The sequence below is a fragment of the Prinia subflava genome, chromosome Z (genome assembly GCF_021018805.1).
Source record: "Prinia subflava isolate CZ2003 ecotype Zambia chromosome Z, Cam_Psub_1.2, whole genome shotgun sequence".
Classification (NCBI taxonomy): domain Eukaryota; kingdom Metazoa; phylum Chordata; class Aves; order Passeriformes; family Cisticolidae; genus Prinia; species Prinia subflava.
Window position 1 is genome coordinate 88853097 of NC_086283.1, and position 20964 is coordinate 88874060.

Consider the following 20964-nt stretch of genomic DNA (forward strand, 5'->3'; position numbering starts at 1 on the left):
GAAAAATGTGAAATTACTTAACAACTGAAAGCTGCCTTACAAAGAGTACTGGAAGTTCTTGTGTCAAGATTTCAACACAGTAGTATTTGTGGAATGAGGAGAGCTTCCACATATTTTACTTCCTCAAGGAGGAATATAATTATTCCTGTTTGGAACACTTTTCCTTGACTTTAAAAATGGTTCTTTTTCACCCCTGTCCCTTGGGAAAAAGAACTTTTTAAAAACTGGGATAAGCTACCAAGCCAAGGCCAGGGGTTGCACACCGTGGCTGATGATGAAGTAGAATGTGTGGTCAGTTCACAGACTTCTACACCACTAAGTTTCACAGACACAAAAAGAACAGCTTGCATTTGTGAGGCCTCTGAAACAAATCTAAAATGAAAGCTTTTGAAAAAAGAAGTACTTAGGAAAAGCTCAATGCCAGAGCATTTCAGTGAATACTTTTTCATAAGGAGAAAGAAAACATGAACAGAACTTTGAGTCCTTCATAGGAATCTCCACCCATAAAGAGCTTCACTACTTGGATATAAAAGGTCCTAAGGAATCTCATTGTACTTTCAAGTTATCCCAGCCTCAGGCAAAACATGAACTATCACGTCTAGACATCCCTTTCAAACTAGACTTGTAGTATGATTTGGTGAATGAGGTAAAATATTTTATGTTGCATAATACCACTAGGCCTGACCAGGTTATGTTCTGATTTTTTTTCCTTTTGTTTTCTTCAGTAAAGTAATTGTCTTGCTTTTTCCATACTTTTGAATTAAATGTGAGACATAAATCCACCCCCCCTTTACAACAGATATACTTTCATTTGCAAATTTGCCCTTATTCATTTAAAATAGGGAATTTGCCTTACTCAAAAGGATGTTATCCTGCAGGACAGTGTTCCTGACTTCATAGACACTAACTTTGGCTTGGGCAGACTCACCCTCAGGCTGCTGAGACAGGTAAGTCAGGACTGGGATACACTTGGGCTATGGCCAAAGATGCCAAAAAATGATCTGCATAAAGACAAATATTTTTCTCAGAAGTGAGCAAATGTTTTACAATCTCTCTTTCTTGTTGGAATCTAATCAAGGTTTGTTTTGTTTTGGTTTGGTTTTTTTCCATCAAATAAGACTGAGATGTAAAGGTCAGTAAGAGTGAACCAATTGACTGGCAGCAATCCATTAGGGAGGAAAATGCCCCTGTTTCCAGGTGCTCCTGGTAATCATGACACACTCTGATATGATAGAACAAGATTCACTAAAGAAGGGAAAGCCTTCCCATGTTATGTGAACATTGGATCTCCTCAGGGCAGCTATGAAACCAAGGTTAACCAGGGAAAATGATACGTTGTGGGAGGTTGTAACTATGGAGAAATGGGGTGGAATGCAGTTTCTGAGTCTGTGGTCCTCTTACATACACTTTATGCATAACTATGGCTCTATGTATTCTTACCTGATATGTACTTATTTATTAAGCATACTTTTTATTTCTTGTCAAAAGTGGGTGACATATTCACAAAAGAATATGAGAACATTAGTATCAGAATCTCAGTGCTTTTGTCGAACTTACTTACAAAATTGTTTTTTATATTATGAGTAGGTGTTCTTTGACACTGGCAATAACTTAAGCTGTAATCAGGGTAACTCTGCTGGTTCTTAATCACAGCAACAATGAGAGGGAGAGAACTAAAGTTCTGTATCCAAAAGTCATTTCTGTACAGGATGTCAATACATAAAAAATATAAATTTTCCATCCATTATTGTCTTCGAAGAAAGAAAACCATTCTTTCTTATAAATAGGGACTTTTTTCAGAAAAAACCCTTCTATTTTATAAAATCAGATTACATCATCCATTAATACTATATATTTATTCATAATCCAGATGATTATGGAGGTTTTGGGGGGGGGATGTGTGCTCTCTTTTTATGTAGGTTATTTTCTGCATTTATTAAATTCAGGTTGTGTAGAATACTTTTCATTAAAGAAAGAAATTTTGATGATTTTTATCCTCTTTTCTTTTACTTCTAATCTAGGTGGCCACGATGGAAACAAATCCATAAGAATAGGTAGATGATGAATAGAACCACACAGTGATTGACCAAGGCAGTGGTCAAAATCCAGAGTACCAAATCAGCACACTGGGGGGATGATCAGCATGCTATAAAAATGTTGACTGATGAGCACCTTCCATTCTTCAGCTCCAACACATGCCATTTCCTTAAACTGGGATAATTGAAATACGAGGCTGTACAGTGAACTTGACTCTAGGGGAAGGTGCATGCTGGAAAGAACAGAAAAGAGAGAAGTAACAAGGACTGTTGTGATTAGGCACATGAGAACTATAGTGCATGATACAGGTAGTGGTTATTTTCGGGTATCCAGAATTGAAGTTAACTGGACATAATCTGAACCTTAGCAGCTGCTAAACTTCCAGTTGCATACATAACAGAAGATCCCTATATGAAAAAGAGTCTGTAGTTCTCTCTAGTATAACATTGTAAGTCCCTCCAATACCCAGACTCACAAAAGCCATGGTTTCATGACTGATTTTTCAAAGGATTTTAGTTCTGCTGTACCAGGGAGCTCAGCCTTGAATTGCACATTAACAGTCCCAAGAGTAAGAGACTGGCAGCTGGTTCCCTTTTTGAAGGTAAAACCCGTGTCACTAGCAATCCTGCACCTTGCTACCATTTCACTTGACTTGGTATGTTTGTATGGTCACCAAAAACATCTCAGAAAATAATTACAGCTCTGGAAAAATAATCATGAATCGCATTATGTATTCAGTTATTTTCAGGTTAAATAACTTTGTTAGTATTTGCGCGGAATTACAGGAACCCCATGACTCTGATATTGATAATAAGGCAGAGACCACAGAGAAATCTCTTTAGTAAGCTACACACAAATCTATCAGGAGCTAGAACTTTCTAGTGTTACTGAGCTGGAAATCCCATTCATGACTGTAAACATTGCTGCATCTTGAACTGACATTAAATTAAATAATATCCCAGATGCAATATGGCTGAGGAAGTTATTCATAATACAGAAGTTATTGGTTGAATATTTAATGTAGACTCTCCAGCACTTTGGTCCTTTCTCTTACTTTTGGCACATAAATCTAGCCTAAAAAGCAAAACTTTCTTGATTAACCAGCATGTCTATTTCCTTTCATGTTGTTTTGCCAACGAGGTACAGGAGTAGAAACCAGGAAACTTACACAAAAGCTGTTGCAAAGAGAAAGACCCGTATTTTTTAGCTTTTGAGAGAGGGCAAGAGCTTCTTCAAATACACCAATAACCAAAGGAGTACTATGGAAAATAGGGGCCTGCTACTGCAAGGAGCAGAGGTTGCAGAGGACTCAACCCTCATTTTGCTTCAGTCTTCACTGATGTGGTCAGCCCTCAGGAATCCCTGGCTCAGGAGGCCATTGATAAGGTCTGGAGAAAAGTTGACGCCACCTATGGATTGCATTTATTGTAATCTTTGTATTAAATTGTGACTCTGACCTGAAATCTCTCACAAGGTAATTGAAAGGGATTAATTTCTCCCACAGGTTAACTTTCAAACCAGTGCAGTTACTGTTCCATCCGGCTATTCCAGCTGTTCCTTTGGGTCAAGGTACCAGTCCTCTTGCAGGTCTGTTGTTTTTCTGATTGCTACCTATCCAGTAATCTTTAATTATTTATGCAAAGTGAAGCTATACTCTCTAACATTCCTAAAAGACAGGATGAGCAAGGTCCATGTATAATTTTTTTGTATGTCAAAGGCAACAAATCAGTTTTTTAGCTTCTGAAGTGTGAATCAGTCTTTAGGTCACAGATTTTAGACTTTGTAATTGCATTCTGGACACACAGCTGCAGCTGTTAAGCTCAAGAGGCAGATACACACATGAAAGTCAAACATTACAAGAGCAAATATATCTCCTGTAAAACTTCAATCCAGTAGAATTTTTTTCCAGACCTTTGCTAGGCAAAATTTCTCCTGCTATCCTTTGATTTATCTACAGAAAGCATTTGAAATTATGGTACAGAGAAGGCAAGATTAGAAGCTTTTCACAAATCCTTTACCATTTGGAGAGGAAAGGTATTTTCTGAGCCAACATGGCTCTCAAGAAGAAAAAAATTACAGTTCTGTACTTGATTTGCTTTCTGTGAAGTATCATCCAAGCACACACACTTAGGTACAATAATCTGCAATGTAATGTACTGTTTTGTTTAGCAGCAAATAAAATGTGACCTCTTCACTTTAATGAAGAGACATCTGGAAAACTTCCCATAAATGCATCTTTTCTTGCACACAAATGTAAGGAGACTACAGTACCTAGCTAATCAAGAACCTTAAGCAATAATTCAAAGCTCCTGGCTTTTAAATCATCACTACTGCTCTTCTAGTGACATAAAAAGAAAATGCTGCCAGCATCACTCTTTAGCAGATAATAAAAAACTGTTAGCAGTGGAAAATTTTGGACACAGTGGATGTAACCAACATCTCTTAAGCAGGTGCCTATCCTGCTTGTGAAAATTACTCTCAATGGGAGGTTTGGAGGTTCTGCTGCTTTGAACAGCCTCAAGCATGTTGTAATTGGATGACCCAAAACCTAGAACTAAATACCCTGACTGAGGTTCCTCATGGCTTGTATCCATGAGAAGAATCTTGTTTTGAGGTTTATAGCTTGGTTTTCAAAAAATACAAAGGATAAAACTCTCCCAAAACAAAACAAAAATTGTTCAGAGTTCTCTGCAATGTATTGGTATAGGAAAAGTTTCAATGCTTGGATCAATTTCTGACTCTACCCAGGTAACTTTTTTGCCCTCTTCACCTTTATTTAAATCCCAGTGAAGCATGAAAAGTTGTCAGCTGTTTGACAGGTGGTGGGGTTCACCCCCAGCCACAACCAAGGCCCACACAGCCGTTCACTCACTCCCCCACCAGCAGGATGGAGGAGAGAATCAGAGGGGTAAAAACTCGTGGTTACAGCTAAAGGCAGTTTAATATAGCAGGCAAAAGCTGCACACACAAAGAAAGCTAAGCAAGGAATTGATTCCCCATTTCCCATGTTTGGGTGGGCATTCAGCCATCCTGAGGAGAGTCAGACCCCATCACACATAACTCAGGAAGATGAACTTCAATGCTCCAAATGGCACCTCCTTTCTCCTTCTTCCCTCCACCTTAAATACTGCCCATGATGTCACGTCTTCGGAAAATCCCTTTGGTCATTTGGGGTCACCTGTCCTGACTGTGTCTCCTCCCAACCTCCCAGGAACACCCAGTCCCCTCACCACCATGGCAGCACGAGCAGCAGAGAAGGCCTTGGCTCTGTGTGAGCTCTGCTTAGCAATAACAAAAACATCTCTGTATTACCAACCTTGTGTTCAGCACAAATCCAAAACACAGCCCCATGCCAGCCACTGGGAAGGAAACTAACTCCATACCAGAGAAACCACAGGAAGTAATCATGTCATTGCAGATGGCCCATTGGTGCTTCAAAGGCTGAAATTTAGCCACCTCCTTTATCTTCTGTAGCATACAAAAACCTTATGAAAGAGAAAAATCTAGTGCCAAAAAGGTGGAAGATGCCAGCATTTTGATGAGAAATATAGAAAGTATCTGTTACTGATGAAAAATCTGTAGCTTTTAACAGAGAATAACTATAGTAATTTTATTATGGCAAATATATATTATAGATGAGCTTCTGATTTTTATGAATTATACAGTTTAGTGTTTACAAACCATTCTGAGAATAATATGATTTAGCAAACTGTAGAATTTTAGACTGACGTAATTGCTATTCTATTAGTGTTGGTGTACTTCTTTTACCTCACAAAAAATCAAAGAATTGGGGCAGGAATTCACGGCCTGGATCAGGTCTGCAAAGTTCCTATGCAGGCAAGTTATGTCTCACTCAGGATTAAGATTCTGTTCAGGGGCAAGCAGACAGGAAAATAAATTTCAGTTGATCCCAGTGGCCAGGCAAGGTGGATCAGAGATGGAGGGATGGTGTGGTGCAACCCTATTGAGAGAGTTAATAGGGTATAACCCTATTAAAGAGATTTGGTATACAGGGTGGGGACTTCCAGACTGGCACAAAGCAACAAGGAAAAGAGAAATATGGTTCTGCTCCCAGCCAAATCCTGGCAGTGTCCCTGACTGTTACTGACTTAATTCTGGGCTCTTGTGTACTCTGCCTTCCAGCAGAGACACATGTTTAATTTTCTCCCCACAGTCCCAGCGGGCTGCTTGTTTCCATGTTCTCCCCTCAGCTGACCAGGGCTGTGCTGCCAGGGCTCAGTTCCCTTTTTCCTCACCTGCCTTCTTTTTAACCTTGGGAAAGTCACAAGAGAAAGTGATCCTGATCCTCAGGTTTAGGAGACTAATTCTCACTCTCTCTGTTTCTTTACATGTCCTAAAGTCTGTCAGTCTTGTCAATACAGACCAGCTTGGTCTCATGCCAAAGCCAGGAACACTAGGTGCCTTGTAACGAGCCTCACACATGCCAAGTGGATGGGTGGAGGATCAAAGTGAAGTGCTGATGTCAGGGGTGTTTTATGTCTGACTCAAAGACTTCAGCACTCAGCTCTGGGATGGTCACAAGCTAAAACACTAACCCACACATTATTTATTCTGCAATTTCTCAGAACACCACTTTGTGTGAGAACATCCCTTTTGTACTTCAAAAGGGACAAAGGAAATATTAAAGATGTCCATAGGATTCTCATTGGTGATACAGATTCTTAAAAGAAGGCAACTAGAATACAATTATGTTTCAATGGTGGCTGTTTGTCTGGAGAAGATAATGTTGATACTGACTATATGAAGTCTTAAGGTATAAGGGAGACTGAGTTGGCTTTTAGGCAGAATTAGAATGTAGACATCTAGGAAAGCAGAAAGAAAGCACTGTAACTGTTTATATTTCTATCAATGGTAGAAGTGGTCATGGGGTTTTCAGTTCTTTCAGATATTCTGGAGGTTGCCCAAGGTTTGTCACTTCCAAACAGAGCTTATCAGCTATTTACCACTCACAGCTGGTTTGATCCTGTGGAAAAAATTTTACAATAATCTTCTGGTTTTATTCATAAAACCCCTTTATCTGGGATACATATGGTACTTCACAGTCTTTGAATATTTTAACATATTGATGTTAAAGATGTTGTGTGATCTCAGTGTCCTCCATAGTCCAAATCTTATTTGGGGACTGTGATTCCAGTGCACTGCCTTCTCCTGTTGGTGTCTTTTATGTCCTGCATAGATTTTGACTTGAATTGATACTGTTCAAGAGTCCTGGAAAGTTGTACACTCAGATAGACCATGTTTCAGCCCTTTTAGTTACTTTCTTCAAGGATTCAATAGTAATTTACCTTGAAATGCACATTTAGTGACTTGAGTCAAAGGAACTCTTGCTCTTTTGCTTCCAGGAAAATGGTTGCTTGGAAATACAACATATGGAATCAATTTGTATTAGCTGGAAGAATTACTAAGAAAAAATTATGAGGTTTTTTTTTTTTACACCATAACCACTCTACACTAAACAGCTTTAACAGGCACTCTTAATGATTACCGCACATTTAAGGCTAATGAATAGAAAACTGTATTTAGGCATAGTTTTTTACACTTTGTGGGAGTTTCACTAGGCCTGCTGTTTTTATGTACTTGTGAGGTGATGACTTACCTGGCCTTAAAGCAGCTCTCTGCAAATGTTGGAGTGCTGAGAAATTCGGCGCAAGATGAAAAACCTCCTGTGGAAAACACTAGGACAGTCAGAGTGTCCTGTGCAATTTTAGCCACTGGTCTATCTGTAATTGTGACCAAAGCACTGACATTACTTACTTACTTACTCAGCAGTGATGCTGTCAGTCTTCCTGACTAGTAGCAGGAAGACTGTCTCTCTCCTGTCGTCCTCCCCAGAGACAAATTTGCAGTAGTTGAATTTTCTCCCGGGTTTCACAAAATCCTGCTAATATATGCAGAAAACAAAGCAAGATTTACCTCACAGGCAATCCAGTGTTAAGACAGTCTGTGAGTAAGCTACAGTCAGTGGAGGTACCACAGACTTCCTTCTTTGCACAGCTACTCTTTTTATACAGCAGTCATCTCCATGACAAGCATGTGCAGCTATTAAGGATTTAACTTATATGCAAATTTAAAGAAAAATAATTGATTCTTTTCTGCATGGAAACATCCGGACAACAAAATTTTAAACTTATTGTTGTTTTTCTTATTTTATTCTACCTGTGTCTCACTTATCCTGCTGGTTGAGAAATATGTCACTGGGCATACAGTAATAAAGCAGGAATATTTAGACTTTTTAAGAAGGCTGTAATCTTCTGATTATTTTTTGTTTTATTTTTGTTTTGCTTTATTTAGTTGTTTATTCATATGGACAATGCACTGATTTTGTTTTGGCCTATCTAAGCTCCATAAGGAAGCTAAAAGTAGAGTTATGACGTAACTGTCATATCTCTAGAAATAACTCTACCTGAGCAAATGCCATATGACGGGAATCCCTATTATTTTCTGTAACTCTTCACTTCACAGTTCTCCTTATTTACCCACTCTAGGTTTGGAATTCCAAAAAATCCTAAGATCTGCCCCAACACTGTCAAAAAGGGAAAGCACAAAAAAGCCCATGAAGGTATAAGACACTTCATATGTCAATTATGAGAATCAGTTACAGATAATCAAGTGATTCTCAAGGAAGGTGTTATTCATGTAGTTGTGATGCTATGCATAAGGCCTAAGACTTTCACAGCTTTGTGGGATATTAAGTCTTGTGTCCTGAATCCTGAAGATAGGATATATACCTGTTGTGTACCCTCCTACAGTCCCCGGGCAGGCTCCAAGCCTGCACAAGCAGAGGTGGTACTTGCCTCAGAGACTTTATGTAACGAAATGTCCGCAGTACTGTCCATAGATACAAATGTAGACACTGGCATGTATTAAGCTGAGGTTTTATATTTTATGTGGAATAGCTTTGCATCTTGTTAAAGGAAGGCTTTTTCTTTTCTCCTCATCTTTGCATATTTCATGGAGAGCAAATACTCTGGGCTTGTGTGCACACTGCTTCTTTCTAACTGGCCTGATCCCAAGCACTCTTGATTCTTATGAAACCACATCCTTCTCAGTCTCTCCAGTACGAGAGTGCTCTTGTCACTTCCTCCCTGTTCAGCACTGGTTAGCCTGCTGCACTTATCTCCTGCCCCTACCTGTGGAAAGGTTGTCTCTTCATGATCTCCTCTCTCGAAATCTTGCTCAGGGAATTGTCTCAGGAGCAGAACTGACGAGGCAGCAATGGAAAGGCGGTAGGAACCCCTGTGAGGATCCTCCCAAACCCATCTTCCCCAGGATAAAAAAAGAGCATGGATAAAAGTAAATGATGTAATATCCTTTTCTGCCACAGAGCACAAGGCGTAACTAAACCCTAGAGACAAGGAGGTAACACTGAAAATGCTAATGCCTTAGTGGATTTTTGAGACATCCTGATAAAAATTAGCAGCTAAAAGACAAATGTTGTAGAGTAGAAATGTCAGTGATACAGAGTGATCAAAGTGTAAAGAGAGCAGGTGAGGCACAAGCTTGCACTTGAATTAAGCAGGTGTGTTGGCTGAATTAATTTCTGCTGTAAGAGCATATGAAACATCAGCCCTCCAGCTACTGGGTTTGTGGGATATTTCAGATTACGATAGATATGAAAACAAAGAGATATATTAATGGTTATTATTGGTAAGTTAGTATACACATAAGAGGTGTTTTTTAGAGATTTTATTAATATTTAATTTGTAAATTAATGAATAAGCCAAAGATATATAACACAAAGCATGGGAAAAAAATCTTATTTCTATTGTAGTTGTGGTAGATGTTGCACTGATAGCTTTTACTGTAAATATTATTATTTTTTCTCTATTATAATATCTAATAGTTAATAATCTGTTCACTTTAATAAACATCTTACCCGTAGCCTAAATTGATTAATATACTATATAACTTTTATACATTTACACAAACTTTATATAGACTCAATATGTGTATATGTGCATATATGTGTGATAGACAAATATATTATATATATATTATATATTTTTTTTCTTTTTCTCCTAGAGAACTGATGAAACAATCATACAAATAGTTTCACAGCCTAATTTCTTTTCCAGTTTCAATAGAAGGAAAAGAAGAAGTAGTGATGGAAAGAAAAAAAAAATAGGGGTCTGTTTTACATTTCATTTGATTGCCGGAAAATGGCAAGTGAAATTTCTGTAGCTAATTAATTTTGTTACAGTTGTTTCTAGTTTGTATAGCCATATTCTGAGCAGGGGCAATTGCCCTAGTGCCATTGACTTCCCAGTCCCTAGTCCCCAATGAGTCTAATAAATGACTCCAATTTAAACGTGATTAGGAGCAATTCCTGCAGTGATACATTCTAAGAATCAAGGAACACATTCAAGATTTTTTAGACTTCTGCAGTAATAATGAAGAAAACATTCACCTCATTGTTTGGTCAGCTGTGATCCTCATCTTGCCTGTGGAAAGTATCTGTGTGGGATTTCTGGGGTCAATAAAATTCTTTATTCAAAAAGGGATAATGGGGGATGTAACAGAATGTATACAAGAGCTATCAGTCTTTGAAGCACAGAATGTCATTTGCATTCATCTTGGTAACCTATTGACAGGCAGTATGGCTCTGTGTGCAATTTACACATGTCAGTCACAAATTTTGCAGTACTTTAATGTAAGAATATTTAATAAATCCCCGTGACCCATGGATTTCTAATAGTATCTGGAAATAAATATAAATGTTATGAGCATGCTTTGTCCCTATTTATTTATGAATCCCTTATCTAAGATTTTAGCAAAGAGTTAATAAAAGAACTCAAATATATCTACCTATCGGAGGAAGGCATGGGCTGAACTTAAAGTCCACTGGAGACATATAATGGATTTTTGGCTAGTGAGTACTTCAAATATACCATCAGTTAGAACCAGTTGTGCCATTTGTTTACACAGAATGGAAGTAAGGATTATGGCTTTTTGTTCTGCCATAGAAAAATCCTTCTCAGAGTGGATTGTACCAAGCTAATGATAACTAACCATATCAAACTAATAATTAGACAAGACAATCACAAGCTTGTGCTGGAAATATCCTTAGGAAACCAGGTGTGATCTGGGACCCACTGAGACCTGGTTGCCATCAGGATGTGCACAGTTGCACGACAGTGTGCCTGGCAGGTGGAGCTGTAGTTTAAACACAGTGGTTTGCCAGATACCCATCTTGGGCCCTGTTGGAAGTGACCAGTGACTCTTTATTAGCTTAGATGGCTCATAAAGTGGGCTTGTGTTCATGTTCTGGGTTGTTAATTGCTGAGGAATTCTATCCTGGCACTCATTCAATACAGTAAAGTAGGATGAGCTTGTCCACAGTTGGACCTCCTGACTTGGCTATGGTCCACAACTGGTTCTTCTGAAAGGGCCAGCTCAGGGAAAGAGGCAAGAAGCAGAATTAACTAATCTCAGACTAGTACAAATACTGAAGGTACGCAGAAGACTGTATCTTTAGAAGAAAAACTGTGTTTTGTTCATCTTAGATACTAGTAGCACTGAAGATAACCTCAACTCATTCAGCACAAGACTTAAGAAAATTCCTAAAGGAAGGACTATTCTACTGAAAATTCATGTCTTTTCAGTCCTCTTTCTCTGCAATCATCATACACCACATCACTCAAGAGAGAACTGCATGGGTGCTGAGGCAGTAGGGGTGATGCTTCCTCTGCTCTTGTCCCTCTTCTAATCTGGCCCTCATCACAGTCGTATTTCCTAATGACTTGCTGTACATTCCTTCAAAACCATGAAGAAGAAAATGCAGCCTTGGCTAAAGCCTCCACTTGGCACTAAGCATGATGTGGCAAATCTGGTCACCGAAACGGAGGCAGAAGAAAATAGCGTGCACTACACCTCCTGAGACGGAGGTTGTCACGTTGTCCCTCGGCCCCTCTCTTTTGTCCACACCACTGCACAGGGCCTCCTGGAAGGAGCCAGGCTGACCCCCAGAGCCCTGCGACCGCCCGGTAAAACCGAGCCCCAGTTTAGTGCCCGGCCGGCCCGGGGCGGCAGCAGGAGCCGCCCGCGGGGAGCGGCGGGGGCGCACGGGCTGCGTGCCGGCCCGCCAGGTGGCAGCAGGACCCCGCGGACGGGCGGGCTGTGCCGGGCCGGGCCGGGCCGGGCCGGGCTGTGCCCGCCGCCGCCGCGGAGCCGCGCTGCTGCTCCGCCGCCGCCCGGGCACGGCGTTCCGCCCGCGGGCAGCGCGGCCCGCGGCGCTCTGACCTCGGGGGCTCCGCGGAGGGGCCCGGCCCGGAGCTCTCTGGGGAAGCCGGGAGCGCGGCGGAGGCCGGGGCGCTCGGTAGTTCGGTGCAATTAGCGGTACAACCCGCGCCAGCGCAACGCGCCGTAAAGACAAAGCTGTATGCAAATCGCCCTCCCCTTCCCCATCCCCCGCTGCCGGGGTCTGACGCCGTTCCCCAGACTGTTTTTAATGATACGGTACGCGGAGTAACTCGAAATTAATTACGAGGTTCTTGACTAAAAGGCAGGGGAGGCGGTGTCACCCGGTGGGTTCGGTACTCGGAGCTGCGGCCACCTGCGCCTGGCAGCGGCGGCCGGGCTGCGCAGCTCCGCGGCCGCGCTGTTCGGGCGGCCCCGGGGCCGGGGAGCCCGGCCGGCGCCGCGGACAGCGGCGGCAGAGCCCGGCCAAGGTACGGCCCGGGGCGGGCGAGGGACGCGGGGACGGAGGGGTGCGGGGTGGGGAGAACCGGGGCGGGGGCGGTCTCTGCCGCTTCCCAGGTGGAGAAGTGCTTTTTGGCGTGGAGTGCGTGTGTGTGTGCGTGTGCCCTGTGCGTGTGCCTGTGTCTGTGGGGGGTTTGAAGGTGTTCTGGCTGGGGCTCTGAATTTTCGTCTGCAGACTCTACTTTATCTGAAGACCTACATGATTTCTTCCCCTAGAAGGTGGCTTGCTTTCTGGCATGTACTTATCTAACTCCCACCCCCGAAGATAAATGTTTCAAAATACTGAGAGGACATGACTACAAAAACCGCTGTGGGGAGGACTGAAGGATGTGAGGGCTATTGAAATACTTAAAAATACGGTAACTGACACGAATGTTAATTTCTGTAAATATATATGTTATATACATATATAATACGGAGTTCTGCGTAAGCTAGTAACAGGAAAAATAACAAGGGGTCTTTCTGACAGGACTTTCATTTGCATCTCTCCTTCTCTCTCTCACACACATCTGTCTGTCTCCTCTATATTCTGCTATTATTACAAGAAGTTTGTTAATACGACATGTCAACGTTGCTGGCTTCAGACTGCAGCACTTTTTTACAAAACCAGACCGAAAAAATTTCCCCAAACCTCCACTTAATGGCACAACTGGTATGTATAAATAAAATCTTCATTATTTAAAGTGACGTGGATGTGGTTTACTCTATAGCCTCAGTAATTTAAACAGCACCTATCTGCTGCAGATAGAGTTGCTATGCACCTCTCTACTAGTGAGTTTGAAAATTCGAACCCGGCTTTGATTTATTTCCTCTCTATCAGTGATTAATGCGCCATAATTAGCTAATCTCAAAGCCATTATTTACAACCGGGGCAGACAAAGGGAAAAACTGATGATCCAGCACTTAACTCGGTTTGAAATTATGAAACTGAAAAAAATGTTTAGGTCTTGTCTCGGAACCGGGCAGCCACTCTGACAGCAACAACAACAATAATAACAACGGCAACAACTTAATCCATTAATTATAGCTGATTCTTTTTTCGGCCGAGAATGTACTTGTACCATCTCTGAGGTTTTTAAAAAAAGTAAGCGTCTACTATCAGTTTCTGTCTCCCCCTTTGTTGCTGTGTAAGGGAGAGCACCTAAATCCGAGGTGCCCGAATGCGCGGGCGGTGGGCACGGGCACAGAGGGGGAAGCGCACGGCCGCAGGCGGGGGGAATGCCGGCCATTCCCGGCCCCCCAGCCCCGCCCGGGCCGCGGCAGCCCGGTGGCAGCGGGGCTGGCGGTGGCAGCGGGGCTGGTGGTGGCAGCGGGGCTGGTGGTGGCAGCGGGGCTGGCGGTGGCAGCGGGGCTGGTGGTGGGAGCGAACAGCGGCCGGGGCCAGCGGGACCCGCAGCAGCGGCCGCCCGCGGGGCCGAGGTCGCCGTGCGCCGGACGGGGCTGCCCGCCCGTGCCCGCCGATTTCCTCAACGTTTTGCGTTAAATCCCGAGATTCTTCCCTTTCTCTTCCTTTTTTGACTGTGGGAGTATGGCTTTCTAATAATATCCTAATCCCGCGACCCCAGCCAGCCCGGGAAGATAGGCAGGTTTCGTTTGATCTGGAAATGAGAGGGAAGAGGGGAAATAGAACATACGTGGAAATAGAAAGGAGGGAATGAAGAAAATTGATTAAGAAATATAAATGAGGGGGAAAAAAATAGAAAAAAGGGGAAGAAAGACAAAACTCGCGAGGCGCTGGGGTAGGGGCAGTGCAAAGGTGCTTGGCGTGAGCAGGCGCTGACTGTCCAAGAGAAGAGGTGCAAAGCTTCTTTGTTCCGAGATGCCTTGTCAGGGGCTCACACAAGTCATCCTTATAGCGAAAAAATATTAGCACTTTGAGAAAGAATAAGTGAAAAGGAAGAAAAAGAAGGGAAAACATAATCCATTAAACGCTCCCCACCCTGTTTATCATTCCTGGGGTATAAAACCCGAAAAACAAATCAACACCAACATAATCTGTAACCTTTCCAGTTGCTACTCGCTCTCCCCCTCGCTTTCTACGCTCCTTCCCAAACAAACAATGATTTGGAGATGACCGCCCCGTGCCCGCTCTAATGCGGCGATATGGAACAAGCCGGGAGGAACTGGGCTGGGGAGGGACGTGAAGAGCTGCAGGGATGGACACCCAGGGCAGTGCGGGACTAGCCCCCTCCCTCAGGGCCAAAATCCCCTTCTCGCTTTTCTTTTTCGTCTTCCTCCTCCTCTTGTCTAATGAAGGATTGATGGAGACATATGAGTAATGCCTGATGCTACTTAGCCCTGGAAATAAAGAATCCAGGCTCTGAACTCCGAAGAATTTTGCATGGGATTTTGGTTCTGAGAAATGCCCCTGTTTGTCCTAAATCCAGCCACAAGGGAGGGGGTTGGGTGAGGGGACATCTGTTTAATTTGAAGCAATAAATACGCCGGATCTGTGACTGTTTGGGTGTTTCCATTTTTAAAGATGATTAATCCCACCTCCACCCCCCCTTTCCAATTCGACTGTAAAGAAATGGATTAGGAATGGTATCAAGAAGGATTATTCATTTATATCAGGCAGATGGAGCTGTACAGTAGGGTTTCAAAGAAACAAAGAAAATGGTTTCTAAATGGTTGTTTGGCATGAATTATTTGGTGGATTTGCAAACAAGCAAGGCGAAGCACTGTACAGCAAGATGTAGAGGAAACCCATCTGGCACCTTTCCCATCCTTGTCTGGGGCTGGAGGGGTTTCCAGACAGGTAGCGGAGGATTCGCTGAGCAGACCTGGCCCGAAGGGAGCGGGCCGGGGAGCGTGAGGCTGCTCTTCTCTCTGGCAGCCAAGAGCCTCCCGCCTGCCCGAGCTGCCCGGGGCTTGAGGCTGCCCGGGATTGCTGGCCACTGCACCTGCGGGGCTCTGCACCGCCAGACCGCTGCAGGCTCTGGGGCACCACGGGACAGCAACCCGGTGCGCTCCTGCCGGCCCTCCCCGCTTCCCCACCCACCTCTCCTCCTCCCCACCTGGCCCTCTCGGCTCCACCGCCGCAAAGCTCAGGGCTGAGGTAGGAGGGGGGAAAGGGAGGAGGGCAAACAATAACGAAGCGACAAACTTTCGGAAGTGTTTTCATCGGATCCGCCCCTCCGAGAACTCCCGTTTCTCCCGGAATTTTTCAGTCAACCCCGCGCTGAAATCTCCGGCCATTTCAAACAGTTAAAAATGTGATTGACACGAACGTTAATAGTTTGTTTTTGTGCAAAGCGGATCTGCAAATTTCCAACACAAACACACTGTGTAGATCAGATGTTAGGTATAAAAATGGTTTATTGATTGAAATAATAGAAGCATTATTTTGATTTGTCCTGACACGCTGACTGATTTATAGATTCCTACCCCACTGATTTCTTCTTGTCCGGGCAGAGGGAAATGATCAAATCTCATGAAAATTCCCTGTTGTGCTAATTAAGAACTTGAGGTGCTTTTTCTTTTCTTTTCTTTTCTTTTCTTTTCTTTTCTTTTCTTTTCTTTTCTTTTCTTTTCTTTTCTTTTCTTTTCTTTTCTTTTCTTTTCTTTTCTTTTCTTTTCTTTTCTTTTCTTTTCTTTTCTTTTCTTTTCTTTTCTTTTCTTTTCTTTTCTTTTCTTTTCTTTTTCTTTTCTTTTCTTTTCTTTTCTTTTCCTTTCTTTCTTCCTTTCTTTCTTTCTTTCTTTCTTTCTTTCTTTCTTTCTTTCTTTCTTTCTTTCTTTCTTTCTTTCTTTCTTTCTTTCTTTCTTTCTTTCTTTCTTTCTTTCTTTCTTTCTTTCTTTCTTTCTTTCTTTCTTTCTTTCTTTCTTTCTTTCTTTCTTTCCTTCTTTCCTTCTTTCCTTCTTTCCTTCTTTCTTTCCTTCTTTCTTTCCTTCTTTCTTTCTTTCTTTCTTTCTTTCTTTCTTTCTTTCTTTCTTTCTTTCTTTCTTTCTTTCTTTCTTTTCTTTCTTTCTTTCTTTCTTTCTTTCTTTCTTTCTTTCTTTCTTTCTTTCTTTCTTTCTTTCTTTCTTTCTTTCTTTCTTTCTTCTTTCTTTCTTTCTTTCTTTCTTTCTTTCTTTCTTTCTTTCTTTCTTTCTTCCCCCTCTTTCTTTCTGCTGGGATTTACCAGAGTTATTCTCTGCTCCATGGAGTTGGTGCGTGTATGAGTATATTTTTTATCTTTTATACATCTGTTTTCACTTTGCACTTTCAATGAGCTGTAGCAGACAATAGTGAGAGAAACATCTGAAAATGCAAGGAGACAGAGTTGCATATGTGTTTCATTTCTGCCGGTTAGTCGGAGAAAACAACAAAAGGACACCTGGAGGGGGTGTGTGTGGAATAAACACAAGTTACAAAGGGGATTGTGACCCTGTAAGAGGGGAAGGCGAGTACAACGAAAAAGGACTGCAAAAAGTAAGGAAGAGCAGTAGAAGTGAAGCAGGAAAGAGAGTCAAGGAACACTGATCCATGGCAAGAAAAAGACGTTAAAAGCCCGTTCGGCTGGATGGTCCCTAACTTTTTTAAAAAGAAGAGTTAGAGGAAAGACATGTTGGTCCGGCTAAACAAACTAACAAACTGGAAAGACGCACCTGCCGAAAATACGTATGTGATCTATCTAAACAAATGTGTGTCTGTTTATCCGTCTATACATTTGTATAGGGAGATCTAGAGCATCCCAAGAATAATTGCAATCCTGCATCGAAGAGGTAAGTCTCACAATTCTCTCTCTTACGAGCGTGGAGTCAAATCCTCTGAGCAGCCAGCAGTAGTGACATCCCAGGCAGTATTAGTTTGGCTGGACTGTGTGTTTGCTTGGTTTTGTTACGGTGTTTGCCTTTTTTTTTTTTTTTTTTTGGTTGTGGAGGAAACAGGGTTCAGTGGGAGACAACCATATGGGGAGGGAGGGCAATCTCATTGTCTGTTCGCCAGAGGATCTCGTTTTGCCCTGGAAAAGACGATCAAACGGAGCCAGGGTCCACTCAGGAAAGTAAAAGGGATGACGGGGTTGGGGAGAGGAGGGGTGGCGGGGGGAGGGAATGCATGTGGGTGCATGTGGATTTAATACCAGTGAAAGTATTACAGGGGGATCAGATTTAGCGAGTGAGCGAGAGGGAGCTTTTGAACATCTGTCTAATGCAGCTAATAGAAGTGACATTAGTGATATTGGAGAGAGAGAGACACCACCGCCGATCGGGCTGGGATTACGGGAGTCTACCCAATCCGATTAGCCGCTGCCCCTCTCCTGCCAGCCGCCGAGCCGAGCCCGGCCCCGCGGCGGGAGCGGCCCCCGCTGCGCGCCCCCGCCCCAGCCCCGCACAGCGCCGGCCCCGGGCTGCTCCCCCCTTCCCGCAGCCGCGCAGACCCTTCGCGAATCCACTCCTGAGGGGCAGAGCCGCAGCCCGGCCGTGGCGATCAAGCCGCTCGGGTTTAATATTCATCAATACACCGCGATGAAATTCCACCCCGCTCCCGAGGAAACCTTTATTCTCCGGCTAATTGTAATTTACAATTACGCTTTACACCTCATCACGTAGGAGGTTAGGAAACAAGATTCTCCCATATAATTATTGTCCTCCTTAAACCTATTCCACTGCATATCACCTCGCAAGGCAAAGTCCTATTGTTCCCTCCTACCCATTGTACCAGTCACTTAAACTAGTATTAAAAAAAAAAAAAAAAAAAAAGAAAAAAAAAAGAAAAAAGAAAAAAAAAGGAAACCACGCAAAAAAATCCCAGTCTGCATAATTTTAGACATCACATCCACGCACGCCCTGAGCCCGAAGCAGTAATAACTTCGGTAGAACGGGCAGCCGGCTGAAGCGGGCAGGGTCAGACAGCGCCGGGTTCCCCTCGCCGGGAGGGTGGGCAGCTACCGGGGCCGCTGTGCCAGGATGCACTCTGCTTTTGGGTGGTTTGAAAGGTATTTTCTCTCTAGTTTTCTTATCAAGTCGACTAATTTAAAAGCTTTCCTTGATTAATGGCAAGCAAGTTAGAAACATACACTTATTAACTCCTTGCACCTAAGCAATCATCTCCTGCCCGTATGCCTTACAATCCTTGCTTAGCTGTGATTGCAGCCCTCAAAGTGAAGCGCATCTCTCTAGTTCTTCAGTGCAGGGAAAATGCCTGCAGTTTGTACCTCCAGGCATTACAACATGCCTCAGCCCAGCTGAAAACAACACTGCAGCTGGAGTTCAGCCGGCCGCAGAGGAGTGTCACTGCCGGCAGCACTGCCAGGGACGCTGCCAGGGGCTGCCGTGGGGCTCTCGAGTACTATCAGGTTCAGCCTTGTGCCTGACTCTTCACAAGCTGTTTAACCACCCGGTAGGAGCTACCCGAAGCATGACTCAAAGGCTGACTAGCATCCAACTCATGAATTACAGAAAATTGATGCCCTGCTTAAAATTCACAGCAGTGAATTTGTAACGTTCACATTTCTACGTGACAGTCATCTTGCAGGGAGATAACATCTAACAGCTCCTGAGTTTCCCCCTTGTAACACTGTGGGAATAACATGGCAAAGGCCAAAAAGTCTCTCTGTCGTTCATTCACACACAGTGCACACATCAGAGTATTGTGCAGCAGTTTCATGATTTGTAGCACATCAGTACAATATCTATCTCTGAGAAACTACACTAGTGGTTGTTTTTTTTTTTTTTTTTTTTTTTTTTTTTTTTTTTTTTTTTTTTTTTTTTGTTAATCTGTCTGGGAGTTTCTTTACTGGACATTAAAGCCTTTCTTCTTGTAAACATTTCTTGCTCAGGTGAGCAAGTTTTACTAATCTTTCATGTCTATATATCAGGTACCAAAGCTGCTATATATTTAAAAATCTCAAATTTTAATGGTAACAATCTAGTCTGCATCACCTTCTTAATTAGCTATAGTTGAGGCAAAGAGCTGGTATTAGAATTAGGAGATATCACCATTGAAGAAGGTACATGATGAGGCCTGTATAAAGTCTTGTTTTGTCATCCATTCATCTCTGAACCTTTGAAATTTAAACAAGAAGACAAAAAATGTTCCGCAGCTCCTAACAATCCTTATTTTCCATAATCTTCACCAATTATTTTCAGAACAAAAGTTCATAAACCTAAAGTGGAGATCCAAATAGTCTTAGAAGAACAAATTCAACCCTACCCTCAGGCCCTATGTTCATTTTGTTCTCATATTTCTGTTGATTGCAAAGTTGTGTTTCTTTTAAGTGACACAGTCTTGAGTTACTATTTTCTTATTAACTCTCTGATGTTCCTAATAAAACAAATAGCTTGCATCATCCAGGTCATTCTTTGTTCTGAAACAGAGGGTTTTATGCCAGGTGGATGTTAGATATGTTCAAAAGCTGGCCAGTAGGAGACAGCGACAGTTTGGGGATCATAGCATCTCTCTACTATGTGCATGTGCAGTTCAAAACACTAGAGAATTTCGGCACAAATTTATGCTCCTGTAGTGAAAAAATTATTTTGAATCCTGTTTTCTAAATCCCTAAACTTCATATGAGCTATGTTTATAGATTTCCTCCATTTCAGCATTTCTTAATATTTCATTGGAGTTTTTTAACCTTATCTATTTCTAAGTATTAACACATACTTAAATTAAAATATTGAAATAATATTAATTTTGTAACTTATACCATTTATAGAAAGAATATTGCAAAAACATCTACTATTTAATACAATGCTGGATTTTACCCTGCAGTGCAAGCATTTTTCTTTTTCTTGCATTTTCCACTATTTTCTATCGGTTTTAAAAATATATCTAAGACATTCCATATGAGCATGCAGTAGATTCCAAAGTACACCCGCTCTGATGTGGAATAGTACCCATTTTAAAGCTCTTTCGTGAGGTGCTCAAATTCCTGCTTACATCCCCGACACTTCAGAATGGCACATGTCTTGTACTGGAAACTCTGGGGCTAAGAAAATGAATATGATATTGAATATCAAAATATCAAGAGCAGAAACCATTACTCTTATCAGGGTAATTTTGAATTACCAACACAGAGACTATCTACATACAATTGTCTGCAGATGGGAGCAAGCCAGGCTGCAGGATCCTCTACTCAGATGAATTTTCTCGTCTTGAAAGAAGAGTTCTTTTTTCTTCTATTAGCTGAAGACCAGCATGATACAGTACACAAATTCCAGAGTAGTCATGGACAAGTGGAGTGGCTTTTAGAGAATAATTAATTGCCAGATTGTCTTTTGGATATT